At 39.2% G+C, this 17746-nt stretch overlaps 1 protein-coding gene across 2 annotated transcripts in view; it reads right to left on the reverse strand.

Moving 5' to 3' along the window:
* The window catches only part of LOC128734937 (protein trachealess-like), a 162097-nt gene extending 145684 nt beyond the window's left edge, over positions 1-16413 (reverse strand). Inside the window, exons 1-2 of one of the 2 annotated variants that reach the window (XM_053829352.1) lie at positions 15582-16413; positions 15206-15300 (exon numbers count right to left, since the gene is read on the reverse strand). The gene's annotated coding sequence lies outside the window, so the exon portion shown is untranslated. Of the gene's footprint in view, positions 1-15205 lie in introns of both variants that reach the window. The other variant, XM_053829351.1, reaches the window with a different exon arrangement.
* Positions 16414-17746: the final 1333 nt, after the last annotated feature.

The raw sequence follows: 17746 nt of genomic DNA on the forward strand, positions 1-17746 counted from the left end.
GTAATTGAGCATGTATATAACTGGTGATAAATATTCTGGAACTTTATATTTCCAGTTCATATTTGCTGAAAGACTATCTTCGTTTGATTGGGCTGTCAAGCTGATAATGAGCGAACCAAGCAAACCGGTATTTAGAGAAGCTGACAATTCAAGTTAACAGCTTTCACATAACTGGGCAATGATTAAGTACTTTGTTATAGGTTATAAGCCAAATTTAACTTTTTTTTTAATTTAAATGCAAATAGGTATACTGATAAACAACCGCAAACCATGTGTGAAAAAATATATACGAAAATTGAAACTAATAACATATGGGAAAATATCATAGGAGTGGAAACAAACAAACAAACAATGCTATCAATATTGTTGTACTAACACGTGTAAATTTTATACCACAGATTTTTTGTTTCCTTTTAGACAATTATTTTTCAAGCAATTTCGTTAATATTTACTAAGAAAACAGTAAACCTCAATTTATTTTGAATCAAAACTACGACCAAAATTCCATTTCATATTTTTAACAATTTTTGGTTTGAGATTGGAAGAAATATTCACAAGAGATAAAAAACTAGAAATAATTGTTTTAACTTCTAGTGACATTCAATCAAAAATATCATTTCTTTGATATAAGCCTGCAATTTAATGAAAGTAAACAGAGGGTAAATTTTAATTTTAAAATCCACTACTACCTCGTTCTAATTGAAACTCCAGCGACCAGCAGACTATAATTGTTCTTAACGGTGTTCAAGCAAGCTTTTGACCGTCAGTATCCGAAAGTGTTAGAAGCTAATCTAACGTGATTGAAAGGTTGACTCGTTTATGTTTCACTACTCGAAGCTTGCTCAATTTGTGATAAGGGTAAACGTCAGGTTTGTGATTTAGGTTCACTTGGGTATACTGCAATACCCAACGCAACGATTACATTGCTAAATGCTAAAAGAATCGACGGTTTGGATTCGTTTCGACGTATTTCTCGCTAAACATGATTTTTACAGTCTAAGAAACGTTGCTATATCTATCTATATATCTATACCTATAAAGAAGGATTTCTGTCTGTCTGTCTGTCTGTCTGTCTGTCTGTCTGTCTGTCTGTCTGTCTGTCTGTCTGTCTGTCTGTCCTGTGTTCCTTATAGAATCAAAAACTACTGAACCAATCGGCGTGAAAATTTGCATGTAGAGGTTTTTGGGGCCAGGAAAGGTTTTAGTGATGGTTAGAGACCCCTCCCCCCACTAAGAGGGGGGGCTCCCATACAAATGAAACACAAATTTCTGCATAACTCGAGAACTAATCAAGCAAATAGAACCAAATTTGGCATGTGGGTGTTTTCGGTGATAAGAATTTATTCTAGGGTAATTTGAGACCCCTCCCCTCTTTATAAGGGGAATTATAACTCCTCTCCCCTTTAAGAGGGGGGGCTTCCATACAAATTTCCTCATAACTCGAGAACTAATCAAGCAAATGGAACCAAATTTGGCATGTGAAGGTTTTCGAGGGCAGGAAAATTTTCTACGGTGAATTAGGACCCCTCCCCACTCTAAGAAGGGGGGCTCCTGTACAAATGAAATACAAATTTCCTCCTAACTCGAGAACTAATCAAGCAAATAGAACAACATTTGGCATGTGGGTGTTTTTTTTGGTGACAAGAATTTATTCTATGGTGAATTGAGACCCCTCCCCTCTTTATAAGAGGAATTATAACTCCTCTCCCCTTTAAGAGGGGGGGCTTCCATACAAATTTCCTCATAACTCGAGAACTAATCAAGCAAATGCAACCAAATTTGGCATTTGAAGGTTTTCGAGAGCAAGAAAATTTTCTATGGTGAATTAGGACCCCTCCCCACTTTAAGAGGAGGGGCTCCTGTACAAATGAAATACAAATTTCCTCCTAACTCGAGAACTAATCAAGCAAATAGAACAACATTTGGCATGTGGGTGTTTTTTTTGGTGACAAGAATTTATTCTATGGTGAATTGAGACCCCTCCCCTCTTCATAAGAGGAATTATAACTCCTCTCCCCTTTAAGAGGGGGGGCTTCCATACAAATTTCCTCATAACTCGAGAACTAATCAAGCAAATGCAACCAAATTTGGCATTTGAAGGTTTTCGAGAGCAAGAAAATTTTCTATGGTGAATTAGGACCCCTTCCCACTTTAAGAGGAGGGGTTCCTGTACAAATGAAATACAAATTTCCTCATAACTCGAGAACTAATCAAGCGAATTGAACCAAATTTGGCATATGTGTGTTTTTGGAGACAATTTTTTTTTTCAATGATGAATTGGGACCCCTCCCCACTTTAGGGGGGGGTCCTATACAAACGAAATACAAATTTCCTCATAACTCGAGAACTAATCAAGCAAATGGAACCAAATTTGGCGTGTAGGTGTTTTTGGAGACAAGAATTTTTTCTATGATGAATTAGGACCTCTTCCCACATTAGGAAGGGGGGCTCCAATACAAATGAAATACAAATTTCCCCATATCTCGAGAACTAATCAAGCAAATAGAACCAAATTCGGCATGTGGAGGTTTTTGGAGGCAAAAATATTTTCTACAGTGAATTAGGATCCTTCCACACTTCAAGAGGGGGGGTTTCTACACAAATGAAATACAAATTTCCTCATAATTCGAGAACTAATCAAGCACATGGAACCATATTTGGCATGTGGGTGTTTTTGGAGGCAACCATTTTTCCCATTATGAATTAGGACTTCTTACCTTTTTAGGAGGGGGGGGGGGGCTCCCATTCAAACGAAATACAAATTTGCTCATAACTTTAGAACTAATCAAGCAAATGGAACCAAATTTGGCATGTGAGAGTTTTAGATGGCAGAATTTTTTTTCTGTGGTGTATTACGACCCCTTTCCCTTTTAAGAGGGTGGGCTCCCATACAAATGAAATACAAATTTCCTTATAATTTGAGTACTAATCAAGCAAATGGAACCAAATTTAGCATGTAGGAGATTTCTGAGTCTTGAATTTATTTTATGATAGTTAGAGACCTCTCACCCCTGTGGTAGGGGGATATGGACTCTCATACAAATAAAACAGAAATTTTTGCGAAACTCAAAAACTAATCCAACTCGAGAAATTCGAGACTCTTCCATAAAACATTAATCAATAACAAGACCACAAAAACTATCTATAGTAACACTAGATCATTCAGGACGAGCCGGTCGCGAGTGTTGCCGGTGACCCGCCGTCGGAAGCGCCGCCCACTGGGGGGCTTGCAAAACTCGAGATAGTGACAAAGATCATCCGAGATTCATGATTTATGTACAACACAGGTTAATTTGTGGCAATACGAAGTTTGTCGGGTCAGCTAGTATATATATATATATAAAAGAGCATAACTCAAATTTGCACCGTAGGAGGATTTCGAAAATTTCACCAGAGATACAGTACAACCTCACGAATCGACTGGTGAGGTCCGATTTCATGGAGCAGTTTTTTATAATAACGGTCTGGGGGAGCACCGTGATATTTTCACTGATAAAAAGATATAGTTCGAGTCATTTAACATCTGGACGCACTGTTCATTTTCCTGCGGTGGTCCTGGAGATAAAGACATCGTGAAATAAAATGGCCGGTCAAGTTAGCCAACACAGCTTCCAAAATATGATGAACGGTACCGACGAGCAAGGACCGAGTAGTTGACCACGATGATGAGGATTAAAAAGCGCCAAAAGAAGGACAGAGACCGTGAAAACTTAGCACAACCATTCCGAGCTAATGTCAAGCGCAACTTTTACGGGAAGGTTAACCAAATTTTTAACGGCAACACACCGAAACCTGACATGTGTAGGGACGAGGGGGTAACCTAATCACAAACGAGCGCGAGGTGGTCGATAGGTGGAAGCAGTTCTTCGCTGAATACCTCATTGGCTAAGTTGCAGAAAGAGACGGAAAGGAAGTTAACTTAGTAGTGCCCATGGAAGATAGTAATGTCCTAGAAGAAGTCAAACGGGTTGCTGAATACCAAAAAGCCACTGAAAAGGACCGTCTACCGGCAGAGCTTCATAAACAAGGCCGAGAAACTAGATTATTTCCAAAATTTGAGAGGAAGGAATGGATGGATGAGTGGTTTGTCCCATCTACAAAGAGAGTAATCGGCTCGACTGGTGCAACTAACGTCGGCAGTCATCGATAGCATAGAATTTCGTAGGGAATTATCAGGCAGGCTTCATGGGGGCTCGCGCAACTACGGACCAGATTTTTACCGTCCGACAGATCTCGCAGAAATGTCGGGAATACAATATGCACACACATCACATCTTTATTGATTGCAAAGCAGTATTTAATACAGTTGATCGAGACCAGCTATGGCAGATAATGCTCGAACACGGTTTTCCGGATAAACTGACGCGACTGATCAGAGCTACTGTTGGAAATTGCCAACGGGATCGAAGGGGTTATTTTCCGAAATAATAATCCCCCGCAGAAAGAAGACACAACCGTTTACTCAGTGGGATGATTATTATTCTCCTGCAATATGTATACAGGAATCTTAGTTAACTAATTATAATTATCAATGATAAATTGCAAATAATTGAATTGATTTAGCATGAACAAATAGGCAATAAATGGAACTTACGTTTAGTCCCGCTTTCTACTCAGTCTACCGTATAATAGAATGGATCCAGCCGTTAGAATGTCTGCCGTACTATAAATATTCGATTTTAACCAAATTTTAACCTTATTGTAAGTTGCATGTTATAATATAATTTACCGTAGCACTAGATTGTAAGAAATCACTATAGCAGTTTTAGTTAGGGTTATGCTCATGAATTCACTTAGGCACCTAGAGTAAATAATTAGGCTAAGTTTACTTAAGTTGTACATTTAAGTAAATAAGTAGATTTAAGCTAGTTTTCACTTTACCGCTGCATATAAGATTGGCAATAGTTTATGATTTTAATTATAACTTAGGGATATATTGGCTGTAGTTATAAAAGCACTGTTCATTTGCAGATATCAAATTTGCATACTCATTGTAAGGAACTGTCGATGCTTAATGATTTGTTTATTTATTGGATTGACAGCGATGCCTGTCAAACCTAGCTCGAATGTGCACCAGTGAGTATTTACACGGGTGTAGAAGAAGACTCGTAACTGCGTTACGGAATGCGTTGCGACAGTGTTGATGTACGGTGGCGGTGCGTTGGCATGGGGGCACGCCAACAGCTACATTGGATCAAGTGATGTGTTTTGTGCGCATCTTGGGGACACTGTCGAGTCCCTTCGAGATGGAACAAGGGCTTTTCCTGCATGCTGTTCAACATTGTTCTTCAGGCGGCGATCCGTTTTGCAAGCATCCAAACCAGAGGCATGATTTTTACCAAGGGTTGCCAACTCCTAGGTTTTGCAGATGACTTTGATGTCATAACCAGAAACTACGACGGCGAAGGCAATCTACACCAGAGTGAGGAGTGAATGGAGTCTGGGAGGATTAGACAAAAAATAAATGCATCGAAGACCAAATACATGCAAGGAAGACCCTCAAAGGAAGCATACGCGTGACCACGGAATTAAAATCCGATGAAACAGGCCATTCTTGTGATGATATGAATTTGGGTGAATTCTGAAGACACCACGCTTGTGTTGCTTTCGACCGCTGAAAAGAAGCAGAATGCTGTTGAAAGCCACAGTTTTCATCTGGGACTAATTTCGTAGCATGACTTAGAACGACTTTTTAAAATGTACAGACGTGCAACCGGCGGTCAGCAAACTTGTGACTGATTACTGAGCGTATTATCATTACTGGCTGTGGCTAGTTGCTTCCAATCAATATTTTAACATGCGACCACAGGTTTGTTAGACCTGTGTCATACCTCGAAGCCCATTGGGAGCCTGCGTGGATGTCTTGTTGGAATGTCTCATAACCGGATTCAATTGTCGCTGAATACCAAAAACTTGTTTTCGACAAGGTCGCTTCATGATGGATGTTTACTCTACGATAGATGCTTGATTCGAGAGGTACAATAGCAGATTAATCGTCTGTTTGTGGAATTCAAAGCGGCATACTATTCTGTAAGTGCGGGTTCATTTACGGTTAGGTTTGAGCGTGCAGATTTACCGTCTTAATCCCAGGGGCTGTCTAACTGATCGATTTTAAACGGATCAAATTTTCCCCGGATGCTGGACGGTTTCTTAGCTTGATTCGGGATCGACACTCGACGGGAGGGTGGCTTTTAGGACTTCACTAGGCACTTCTAGACAATGCAAAACCGCGTGTTTTAGCGCGATTTTTCGGTATATTAGTCTCACACTTGCACGGACGGGTATGTTATGCCAACAGGAGATTTACGGAGCGTGATTCTCTTCACGGCCACATTTATGTAGTCCGATTAGAGTAAAATATTGCTTAGAAAATTCTTGATCGTTTGCTGTCATTAACTCTTTTTTTATATTTTGCGACTTGGTCTGGTCCGATTTAACACCGACCATATGATATCGTGACAAACAATCGAGTTGAGCAGGCGAATCGAGCATTCGAATCAAGCAGTCGAGTCAAGCAGTTGGGTCGAGCAGTCGAGTCGAGCAGTTCAGTCGAGCAGTTCAGTCGGACAGTCGAGCCAAGCAGTTTAATCGAGCAATTGAGTCGAGCAGTCCAGCCGAACAGTTTATTCGAGCAGTTGAGTCGAGTAGTCCAGTCGAGCAGTTGAATCGAGTAGTCTAGTTGAGCAGTTGCATCGAGCAGTTGAGTCGAGAAGTTCAGTCGAGCAGTTGAATCGAACAGTAGTCAAGCAGTCTAATCGAACCCCGTGGTTCAGTCGAGCAGTTACGTCGAGTAGTTGAGTCGAGCAGTCGAGTCGATCAGTCGAATCGAGTGGTTGAACCGATCACTCAAATCTATCAGTTTAATCGAGCAGTTGAGTCGAGCAGTTGAATCGAGTAGTTGAGTCGAGCAGTCGAATCGAACATTTAAGTCAAGCAGTTGAGTCGAGCAGTCGGGTCGAGTGGCTAAGTTGAGCAGTATAGTCTAGCAGTAGCATCAAGCTGTCTAGTCGTCAATTGAGTCGAGCTGTCAGGTCGAGCAGTTAAATCGAGTAGTCTAGTCGAGTCGAATAGTAAGTTTAGTCGAGTAGAGTCGAGTAGTCCAGTCGAGCAATGGAATCAAGCAGTTGAATCGAACAGTTGAGTCGAGCAGTCAGTTAAGTCAAGCAGTTGAGTCGAGCAGTCTAGTCGAGCAGTTGACTCAAGCTGTCCAGTAGGCAGTACAGTCGAGCAGTCGAATCGAACAGTTGAGTCGAACAGTTCAATCGAGCAGTTGAGTCGCGTAGTCCAGTCGAGCAGTTTAATCGAGCAGTCTAGTCGAGAAATTGAACCGAGCTCCAGTTGAGCTGGTGAATAGAACAGTCCAGTCAAGCCGTTCAATCGAACAGTTCTGTCGAGCAGTTGAGTCGAGCAGTTGAATCAAGCTGTCCAGTCATGCAGTCTAGCCGAGCAGTCGAATCGAACAGTCCAGTCGAGTAGTTAGTCGAGTAAATGCGTCAAGCAGTCGAATCGGGTAGTTAAGTCGAGTAGTCGCGCAACTAAATCGAGCTGTTCAGTCAAACAGTCAAGTCGATCTGTCCAATTAAGCAGTCGAGTCGAGCAGTCGAATCGAACAGTTCAGTCGAGAAGTTCAGTTGAGCAGTCCAGTCGAGCAATCATACCGAGCAGTCTAATCGACCAATCCAGTCGAGCTGTCGAGGTGGGCAATCGAGCAGTCCAGCAGGTGACCAATGAGATGGCTGAGAATAGAACCAATTGCTACGAAAGCATGACGTCCTATTAGGGGCCTATTTTTAGTTACCGATAAGCCTTTTATGACGTCCTGTCAGAGACCTGGTTTTGGCTACAGACAAGCCTCTTATGTAAATAGATAGATAGATTTGATATATTCGTGACATGGTTAGAGTAGATTTTGTTACAATTTTTGTTATTTTAACTATTAACGAGACCAAGTTTAAACCAAAACTCATCTCAGAACTCATCTTGTTATAAATTTGATATTTTTATTTGATCGGGAATACACATACACAAATGGTTCACAAAATTTAAGGTAGACATCATATTTGTGGCGGTTTTTTTTTTATAAATATTACGTTTGTTTTATAATTATGTATATTGGTAGGTTGAACAATTCTCATGGTACCGTCGATTCGGGCGAAATTGATCAGTCGGGTGAAATTGATCAGCTTGGACTAACGAGTAAAAAACTCTTTATTCTACGTTTATACTGATTCATAAAGCTGAATATGCACCCATCCATATAAAGATTGAGTTACAGGTCAAAGTCACTTGGCTTTCAGCAAGATTGATCTTGTAAATGGCTTGATTTTTTAAAATTTACTATTTTGATCGAATCGCAATTTTCAACATGCCCGATAAAACTCCTTGCTGTTAACACAAATTTCGTTGCAGAAGGAAATTTTGATAGAACTAATTCGATTCTCTAATTATCTGGCTGTGCTTTGATAATTTCCATGAATAAAATTATGCGATAGAAATTGTTTGATTTGATCTTTTACGAAATAAAACGATTGATAACATCATGAACTGAGGCAACATAGATTTCTAGATCGCTATGGGTGCGAAATGGAGCTGCCACCTGCGAAAGTTTATTCTTTCTGTAAAGCAGAATGGAGATTTATAAAAGGGTGCAAAAGACAGACAATACTTTGCACAAATTTTACAAACGCTCCATATGGCAGTTGCATGAGAGTGCAAGAGATCGGTTTGTGCTTACATAGCGAAATGCAACTACACATTCAAAGAGACAGTCAAGCTCCCGTATATGAGGAGAATTAAATTATTTGTTTCACTAGATTGGTGAAGATTGTATACGAAAATCGTACATTTACACATATATACAGCAATGTTTAAACAAAAACAAACGATTACGATGCTAAAATTGGCTTAATATCTTTTCTATCGTTCATATTTATTTAGCAGATGCATCAACCATGCTAATGTAGAGCTGACTGTTTGATTTTTGTGCTAGTTGCTGTACGCGACATTGTTGCCTACATACAGGCAATATCTCGATTACGCCAGATTTTATACTGCACGATAGGTTATTGCTGTCAGAGCGTATGGTTTAATAGCAATATCGTCTTGATTTCTACGTGATCAATTTCACCCGTTATTTGTAAATTTTCAATTTCACGATTACAATAAGTTTTATCTAAAATAAAACTATTTATATAAGATATAGATGATACTGTCGTGTAGCCAGCACTACAGTACTTATTTTAAAATTGAATCATCTTCCTAAATATGTTTCTATTCAAAAATATTTAAAAAATATTCGAAAAAGTGATCAATTTCACCCGAATTCACGGTACTTCTCCGATAGAAGCATCTTTCTTACGGATGATAGCTAGCCATCTCCTATCCATGGGACCCGGTTTAGACCCAGATTTGATGTCCCACAAAGTACTCTTACCCGACATACTTCGAAATCGCATTCTAAACTGCCTAACGGTTGAACCGTTACCGGTTACCGGTTTGAACCGATTAAACAAAGAAGATAAGATGGATTTGGTTACTCTCATGGAGTTCTTAAAAGCAAAATTCTCTCCGGATGTGCTCTTAACCCTCTAGTTCCCAACCCTGCCAATTGGCGGGCTTCAGGTAAATCGTTATAAATCTACTATGCTTATTCGTTTTATGATGATATCCACCCATACCTTCTCATCATAGTCTAATCTAACTATTCGAGTGGTTTGTTTGTTTTATTACGTTAATTTGAAACAGATATTTCAAGCAAAACTTGAAAAATGCCAGAAAACTGAGAAAAAAATTATTTTGCTCTGCAGAATGAAATTCAAATTGTTGTAAATTGCTTATTTCTTCGAATAAATGAACAAAAAAATTATTGGTGAGTAGCTGATAAGTTGTACTTCATTGTAAAAAACGAAATTTGCGATAAAAAGTTTAGGAACTGATCGATTTTTATCGAGGAACTGACCCCGCCAATTGGCGGGGTTGGGCATTAACGTCAACTTTTTTTTGATAATTTGACAACGTGTTGTTTCCGCTGTATTTGTTTATTTTCTTCGAGTTCAAGCTTCAAATTATTTGTTAGCTTCTTTTATATGCCTTGAAAAATACACAAACACGCAGTGGCATTAATATGGAAAAGGAATTTATATGATTTATCACCTAATTTTCGGGGCGCATTTTTGACGAGCTGAAATATAGCGCTTTACAGCTATACAACAAAACATTTTTGTATTTTATGGTATTTGAAAACCATAACCCTATAACCAAGAAACAGATTCCATGAAACCCGGCGAATTTTGCTGCTTAATGACAAAATCTTGATAAGCAAGACAAATATTCAAAATGGGATCTATCACAGACCATTTTAATTGCAAATTTTAATCTATGCCGCTTAATAAAGTTGCGTTAATGAACAAATTGAGTGAATTACCAGTCGATAAAAGATTGTAGTGAACAAATGTGTACAACAAAAATGAAAAACCCAATTTATCAAACAAATCACATAAATGAGGATTTAAGTTTCATGTTCTATCAGACTCTAATGGTTTTTCAATGGTTACAGTTTCAAAACATATTATGGTGCAGCCAATCCTGACTTGGGAGCAGTTACTAATGTTGTTGTTCGCCTTTCTAAAATTTTACCGGATTTTAAAAATCATATTTTTCGATAATTATTATACGACATTACTGAACTATTCGGAGTAATAGAATCCCCAAAAGCCAGCTGCTTACTGATAAGGACGTCAGTAGGCAAAATCGTGGTCATTCTGCTGAATTCATTACCAAATTTGAAAATACAACTGTTTCTGTGTCTGTTTGGAAAGATTCGCTTCCCACGGACAGTGACTATAGATAACGATGAACTGGAATTGGTTGATTGATGTTGATTGATCTCATCTCAGATTACAGCTTGGTTCGACTCATGCACCTTCCAGCATTGGACAAAAGGTAGGAGTCAAAATGACTACTTGTCAAGCATAGCTACCAATACCCCCCCTTCCTTTCCGCTCTTCCCCTCCTTCACCAAAAAAAAATTCATTTCTTTCCCCTACCGTCCCTTCATCAATTGTAGAACCATCGTTTCAAAAAAAATATATTTGTAATGGCCAAAATAAATAAATAAACCTGCTTCGAAAATGTACATTTTATAATAGTCCTGCACTCTTGGTGCAAAATTGTGTTTCATCCTCAATCAAAATGCACGGATACAGTAATTCCATGATTCGGTTATACACCAGCCAAGCACTGAATCTTTGTTCAGATAGTTTATCGTAATTTCGAATCGATATTAATTGCTTTTTTTTCGATTGATGAGATTGACTACCGTACGGCTTTGATTAGGGTTTGCGGTTACAAGTTATGCATTCCTCTTCCTAGCCGATCATCAAAACAATACTATTCCTTCGAATTATTGATGTTGAATTTCAGTCTCGGGAAAAATAAAGAAACTTTGCGCCAAATTGTTCATTATAATGCCATTTATCGAAGTCAAGCGTCAGGACCGGAATTTTAATCTCTTGATTTTTGACAAATCAACATACTGAGTACAAGTGCGTCGATTAATTCACATTCTTCTTTTATAACTCCATTTTTAAGAGAAATCTTTCGGAATTCGAGCGCTAATGGCTCTTTGCTGTGAGATACAGTTTTTATCCGCGCAAGGGGTTCCCCCGAGTTGCATCTCATCAAATTCTCGAACTGCGGTTATTTGGAATCATTTGGATTTTGAGGCTAAAAATTTATTTTAGCGACGAATTTACTGAAGCTTTCTTCCTGGAGAGATGATTTGCGTTACACATGATTACACAAAAACGGGAATAAAAAATTGAAACATACATATTTGTTATTAAAGATAAAGGTTATTTACGAATTGCGCCATTTTGTGACTGACATAAAAAAATCTTGGGGACAAAAGAAGTTTTTAATTATATATTTGTTCATTTAGGCAGTCATTGAGTGGCTTGAAAATTTTATGGAATGTTTCTGAGATGTTTTACTACAAAAAAAAACAAAGGAAATGAAAAACATCAATTTGATTGAAGTCGTCAGACTTCAATAGTTTGATAGTTTTTTAATGCTTAAAATTCCAAATGCATGACAGGGGAATGGAATAGACTATCAGCGTTTGACAATTTGCTTAGAGCATCAAATCCATTGATTACTTGGTAGAGTAGTAGCAGCAGATAGAGACGGACAAAACAACGTTCACCTCCACCGCTGCTACCGCTAAACAACTGTACCCTGATGACCAGTTAAACAATTCTCTGAAAAGATTGGAAATGGAGGAGAGGGGGAGAGAGCAGCACATAAAAAATCATAAGCATGCCAATTGAAATATGTTCCCATCGCGAACCGGTTCGAACCGATAGGAAAAAATTGCCTCAAGTGGAAGTGAATGGTTCGCTTCATATTTTCTTAATTGGAAACGATATAAAAGTCTATTTAAACGTTGCTCATAACTATAATTAAACACGACGAATCCTAAGGCGCGCATATTTCTTGAATTCATTTGTCACTTGTTTACGTTTGTTTAGATTATTTAACCTACTTCGAATATAAAATTTCTGAACATGCAAATGTATCAGTTGTTCGTAAAACGGTTCAGAAGCCATCATCATTTTTAAGACCGCATATAATTTTAACTGCGTATGGTTGGCGGCGGTAGTAGCCATAAATCAAGCTAATCGGCCCCTTGTCAAACCATCATATCTATCAACATTCTGTTAATTCGCATCAATTTTAACCTCACTCGCCCGAATGGAAAGCAATAGTAATTGTTCGGTTCCAATCCAAGAACGTACAAAAAGTAAAGTTAGTTTGCCAGTTAATGAACTTAAATTCGTACATTTTTTGTGGCACTTGATTGTTAATTTAATAGCGGAATGTAGCTAAGAAGCACCCAAAATTGCTTCTGTTTTTGGTCCGCGGCGTTGTTGCTGCTTTCCGTACGGGACGGGATGACGGAAGTTTTTGCTGTTCAGTTTGTTTTCGCGATTAGCACGCGAGAGCACAGAAGCAACGCGCGGGCCACGGAAAAGAAGCACCGGTTGGGACTGGTTGGTTGGTAGCGCAGCAGAAAATCTAACGAAGCCGGGTCTAGCCGTCTTGGATTCGTTCGATCGCCGCACCGCACCAGTACAGTCAGTGGGGCTCTCCGCATAGCGGCGGATTGTATGTATGTAGAACGGGTATGTACTACTGGTTGTTTCTGTTGCTGCTGCTGCTGCTGCTAGAACCACTACTGCTATAGCTACTAGTGTTACGGAATTTTTCAGGGTTACGAGAGAGAGAGAGAGGTTTGCTTGGATTCGCAATCAGCGAAACTGCAAAACTGACCCAAGTGAAGGGAGATTAGGGTTAAAGGGAAGCCTTTGATGTCATCCCTTGCTAAAAGGAGTTTCAAAAACATTTTGCTCAGTTTTAGTTGAATGTTTTTCGCCCAGGGGTCCCATTTTTCTGTGAAAATTACACGGGCATAGCGAATGGACTTATAGGCGAAAATTTTTTTTTCAAAACCTCACATCTCAATAATCAAGCATTGCAGAGTAACATTTTTTACGGAAATAAGGTAGGGAACCTATTTTAAGCAACCTAAGCGGATCACTGATTGTTTTATATTATTACAAGCGATCGGTTGACTAAGTAGAGGATATCAGCAGACCAATCTTCTTATTAACTCTAATTCTTGAAACTTTTACCACTAAATGTCACTATTATTAAGCTAAACTTTTGATTTTTTATAATAAAAATTGAGTCGCTGGTACTAATTTTAATCAGCCGGAACTTATTTTAATCACCAAGAAGCTTTCTTAAGCAGTCCTGAATTTTATTGATGTATTGCAAACTTGTCCCAAATTATCATTATTAGAAGCTTGCGACAATGACGTCAAATAAGGTAAGTGCTCACATGTCTACTGCAAGATGGTATGTGAAAAATGAGTACTTGACTTTTAGAAATCTTGTAATCAGTGTTCGAAGTAGCGAGGTGGCGATACTCTACAGCATTTGAATATCTAAATGTAAGCTCTTTTGACAATTCACCATATTTTTTGTCGTAAACACAGGAAGCTATGTTTGTAAGAACTGATTTTCTTACCAAAACAATTTAAAAATACAATCTGTATTTATTTTCGACTGAAGAATCGGTTCTTTACCCTACCTTCAAAACTTCCCAGCTGAAATATTTTTTTCTTTCATTACCCTGAACGTTTTAAAACGAGTTTTGCCAACAATGATAATAACGACAAAAAGATTGAGTGATCTGAATACGTCAATCTAGTTATAAACAATCTCCTATTCAACCGAAATTGTTTCAGAAAAAATGATGACGTCAACTAATGATAATGCGCACCTAAAAATAAGGCACGCGAGGTAAACACACTAATTTTATTGACTGCAATCATTACTTTGTTGAATATGCATAGCAAATATTGCTGGCAGCGCGATAAGATGCTGATAGTCCATTCCCAATGTTTGACACATAATGTACCGTAAACCGAATCCTTGTCGGACCCAAGTAAATCCCGTCCTTTGGCCACCGAACACAGGAAACACAAAATTTAATCTTTTGATTTTGATTTATGGCCACCTCAAGCAGTCCGCGGTATGTACAACAGGACTAATTCGCAACGTACCTACTCTGGAGTCGTTGTTGTCCTATATTGGCCTTGCCAGCGTTGCTGATATTGTTCAGGGTTTTGCGTGAGAAAAAAAGAAAGGGAAGTATTTTTGCTTTTGTCAACACTCACGCGTTGACAGTTCGGCACGAGATTTCCTGTAAGTGCGAGCAGCCTTCGAAATCTCTTTCAACGCTGGCAAGGCCAATATTGGCCCAACAGATTATGCAACCAAGCTCTTATGTAGGAACTTATCGTGGTGACTGTAAATAACAAACGTCTTTTCTGCAACGAAATTTGCATATAGCAGAATGGAAATGCAAACACCACCGCAGACCGACGTCTATACGCGTTTCGAGCTGGTTGGTGTGTGTATGCAGATGTGTGTGAGAGGTTAGTTAAATCACTCCCGAGTGCTAAAAATAAAACCGAACAAAACAACACCCCTGAATAGTTGTTAATGGTCCGAAAGATTGAGATAGGTTGGAAACAATAATCAGACCAGACCATTCATAGCCGGACAAGAATCGGGACCGAAGCGTACGACGAAAAATAACAGTAATTGCAAGTTGTCCTTGTATCAATATTGTACCTACCTGAGTCGCAAAAAATCGATGTTTCGCTGTGTGTGTTGCGGGATCTCGAAAAATAGTATGTTTTCAGCCTTGTACGCAGCTAGGCTCTTTTGGACCTTAGAAACGAACCGAGGTTTATGTTATGTACCCGAGCACTTCATTGTTTATGTGACTGGAACAATTGATCGGGCGCACTGACTGGGTGTACTGCGATTACACAAACCGGCGGCACTAACACTAGCGACCATCCGCAACAGACATAACACAACGTAGCAACAAAAATATCTAATCATTTTTCAAAATAACCCCATAGATAAATATCTACCCACCACAGTACACCGTCGAAAAAAAACACATTCACACAATATATTCGCAAGGCCTTCTTCAATTACCTTACCGTAGACTATTTTTTCCAATTAAATTTTGTTTCATTTGGCTATGTACAGCAAAAAAAAGTTGCACAACACGCACACCACCAGCTAACGCTGTCAAATACCATCTCCCGGGTTTCGGGTGCACCTCGAGAAACCCCCGATAAAAGATACAAAATAACACCGCAAAAAAGACGGAGTTTCGTAGCATAAACTTTCCCGAAAACTATGCACCAATTTAATCAAAACAAACTTTCATCACTCGCCAGCGGCGCCTCACTTATTAATTGCACTGACCATCCTTTGCGATTTCCGTACGGTCGATCAATTAGTCCACTCAGAAGCTCTTTACATGGTTTCTTCCGTCGTTGGATCCTGAATTGTTCCAGCCCGAACGAACGAACGATCTCAATAAAAGCTATGCTTGTCTATTATTGTATTTTCGCTGTGGGAATCAGGCGAGAACGAAATTCCATTCCAACAGCCTATCGCGGGCTACATCTCTAATGCAGCAAGCAAGCAAGCAACAACACATGCATGCAAAACGATTGAAACTTGATTTTGCCACCCCTTTTCAGCGAACCAGTTTTTGCCACAGAGCACGAAATTATCCAGCTCTAGGAAAACACTACAACCAGAAGTTTTCTATCTTCGCACTTGAGCCAGCACTTTGCCTTTACGCCAAACCAGCACTGATAAGCACTTCCAACATATCATCACTACACAGTGAAACCACTGAAGTTCCTATTTTTGTCAACCACGACGACACGGGCAGAACCGAGAAGCAAAACAATCGCCATTTAGATCACACAAAAACGGATAGATCGAAGCTAAAAGTTCACGGACATTCACGGTTTATGACAGCCAGCCTTGTTAACAACATCGGCCGTCGTCGTCGTCGTCGTCGTCATTCGACGGATTTTTTGTTTTGAACGTTTGACAGCCAGCCGCAAAGGGTTGCCATCGTTTCGTTCCTGGGAGCAACTTTTGTGAAAAGCCCCCTTTGTATGTAGTGCCATCTAGCGGAAAACAAACGAACGCAGGCTACGGTTGTTCAAAACGTCCGTTGGATGATGGTTTTGCTGTGAATCGTTGCATTCGGAATTGTTCATGTAACAATTTCTGGAAGTTTAAACAATTTAGAGTCAAGTTTATTCAACCCTTATCAGAATAAAGGTTTTCTTATTACATAGGGTATGTTGCTGCTTCGCTGTAATTGCCTATTTCCATCCTATCCAAAACATATTACAGCCTGAATTCGTTAATTGGGCCACGACTGCACTCTAGCTGATTCGCTAATTGGGCCGACTGACAGTTGTTAGAAATTTCTAAACTCGAAAATTCCATACAATTTTGACATTCAAGTTGTCACATAGCCCAATTAGCGAACACCCAATTAACGAACCGCCCAATTAACGAACCACCAATTAACGAAACTTTGCTGTATTAAAAATATCAGCGTTTTTTACGACACACAATGCAAAATTGCTGATTCCCTGAAATTGTAGTTTGTTGTCTCTCATACGCGATCAATCAAAATGAGCTGAGATCTATTTAAATGCTGTTTAAACAAAATTTTCATAATGAAAATTGTCATTAAAGAATTCCTAGCAGCCAAATTTCCAACGTTTTTTCGTGCGACGAAGAAGACGATGTCGACTAATCGTTTCAATTTCCGTCATTCATAAAATGAAAATAACTCCCGCAACGCATTGTTGTTATTTTGCAGCCGGGAAAACTTACCTAACCTACAGAAATTTTGCAGAATAACATTTGTTATACTGTCCTACACAAATCATGCGCGCTACTGTGTTACCTGACTCACTGCGAATATGCGTTGTATTCACGGGATCGTGTTAGTTCGAAAGGTTTCGAAAAATATCACCCTTGTATCGAAAATATCGTTAATTTTGATCACTAAAAATAACGCCCTTAAGGCATAGTACTTTTTACACCATCTTGTCGGAAGATTTGACCACTGCGACCATTATTTTGATCTATTGTGGTACACCATTGTTTTACACCATATTTTTGGCCTTATTTCAAATATTTTTTTCTCGATAACGCGAAAGGCGAATCGATTCGGGCTTTTTGCATTCTAAACATTGTATTTTGGACTAGTATTTACAATTTTGTTTACCTATGGGAACCTCTTCCCCCCTACTACCCTACTACCTCCTACGGCTCCTTG

This window comes from Sabethes cyaneus, chromosome 2, assembly GCF_943734655.1.
Source record: "Sabethes cyaneus chromosome 2, idSabCyanKW18_F2, whole genome shotgun sequence".
Taxonomy (NCBI): domain Eukaryota; kingdom Metazoa; phylum Arthropoda; class Insecta; order Diptera; family Culicidae; genus Sabethes; species Sabethes cyaneus.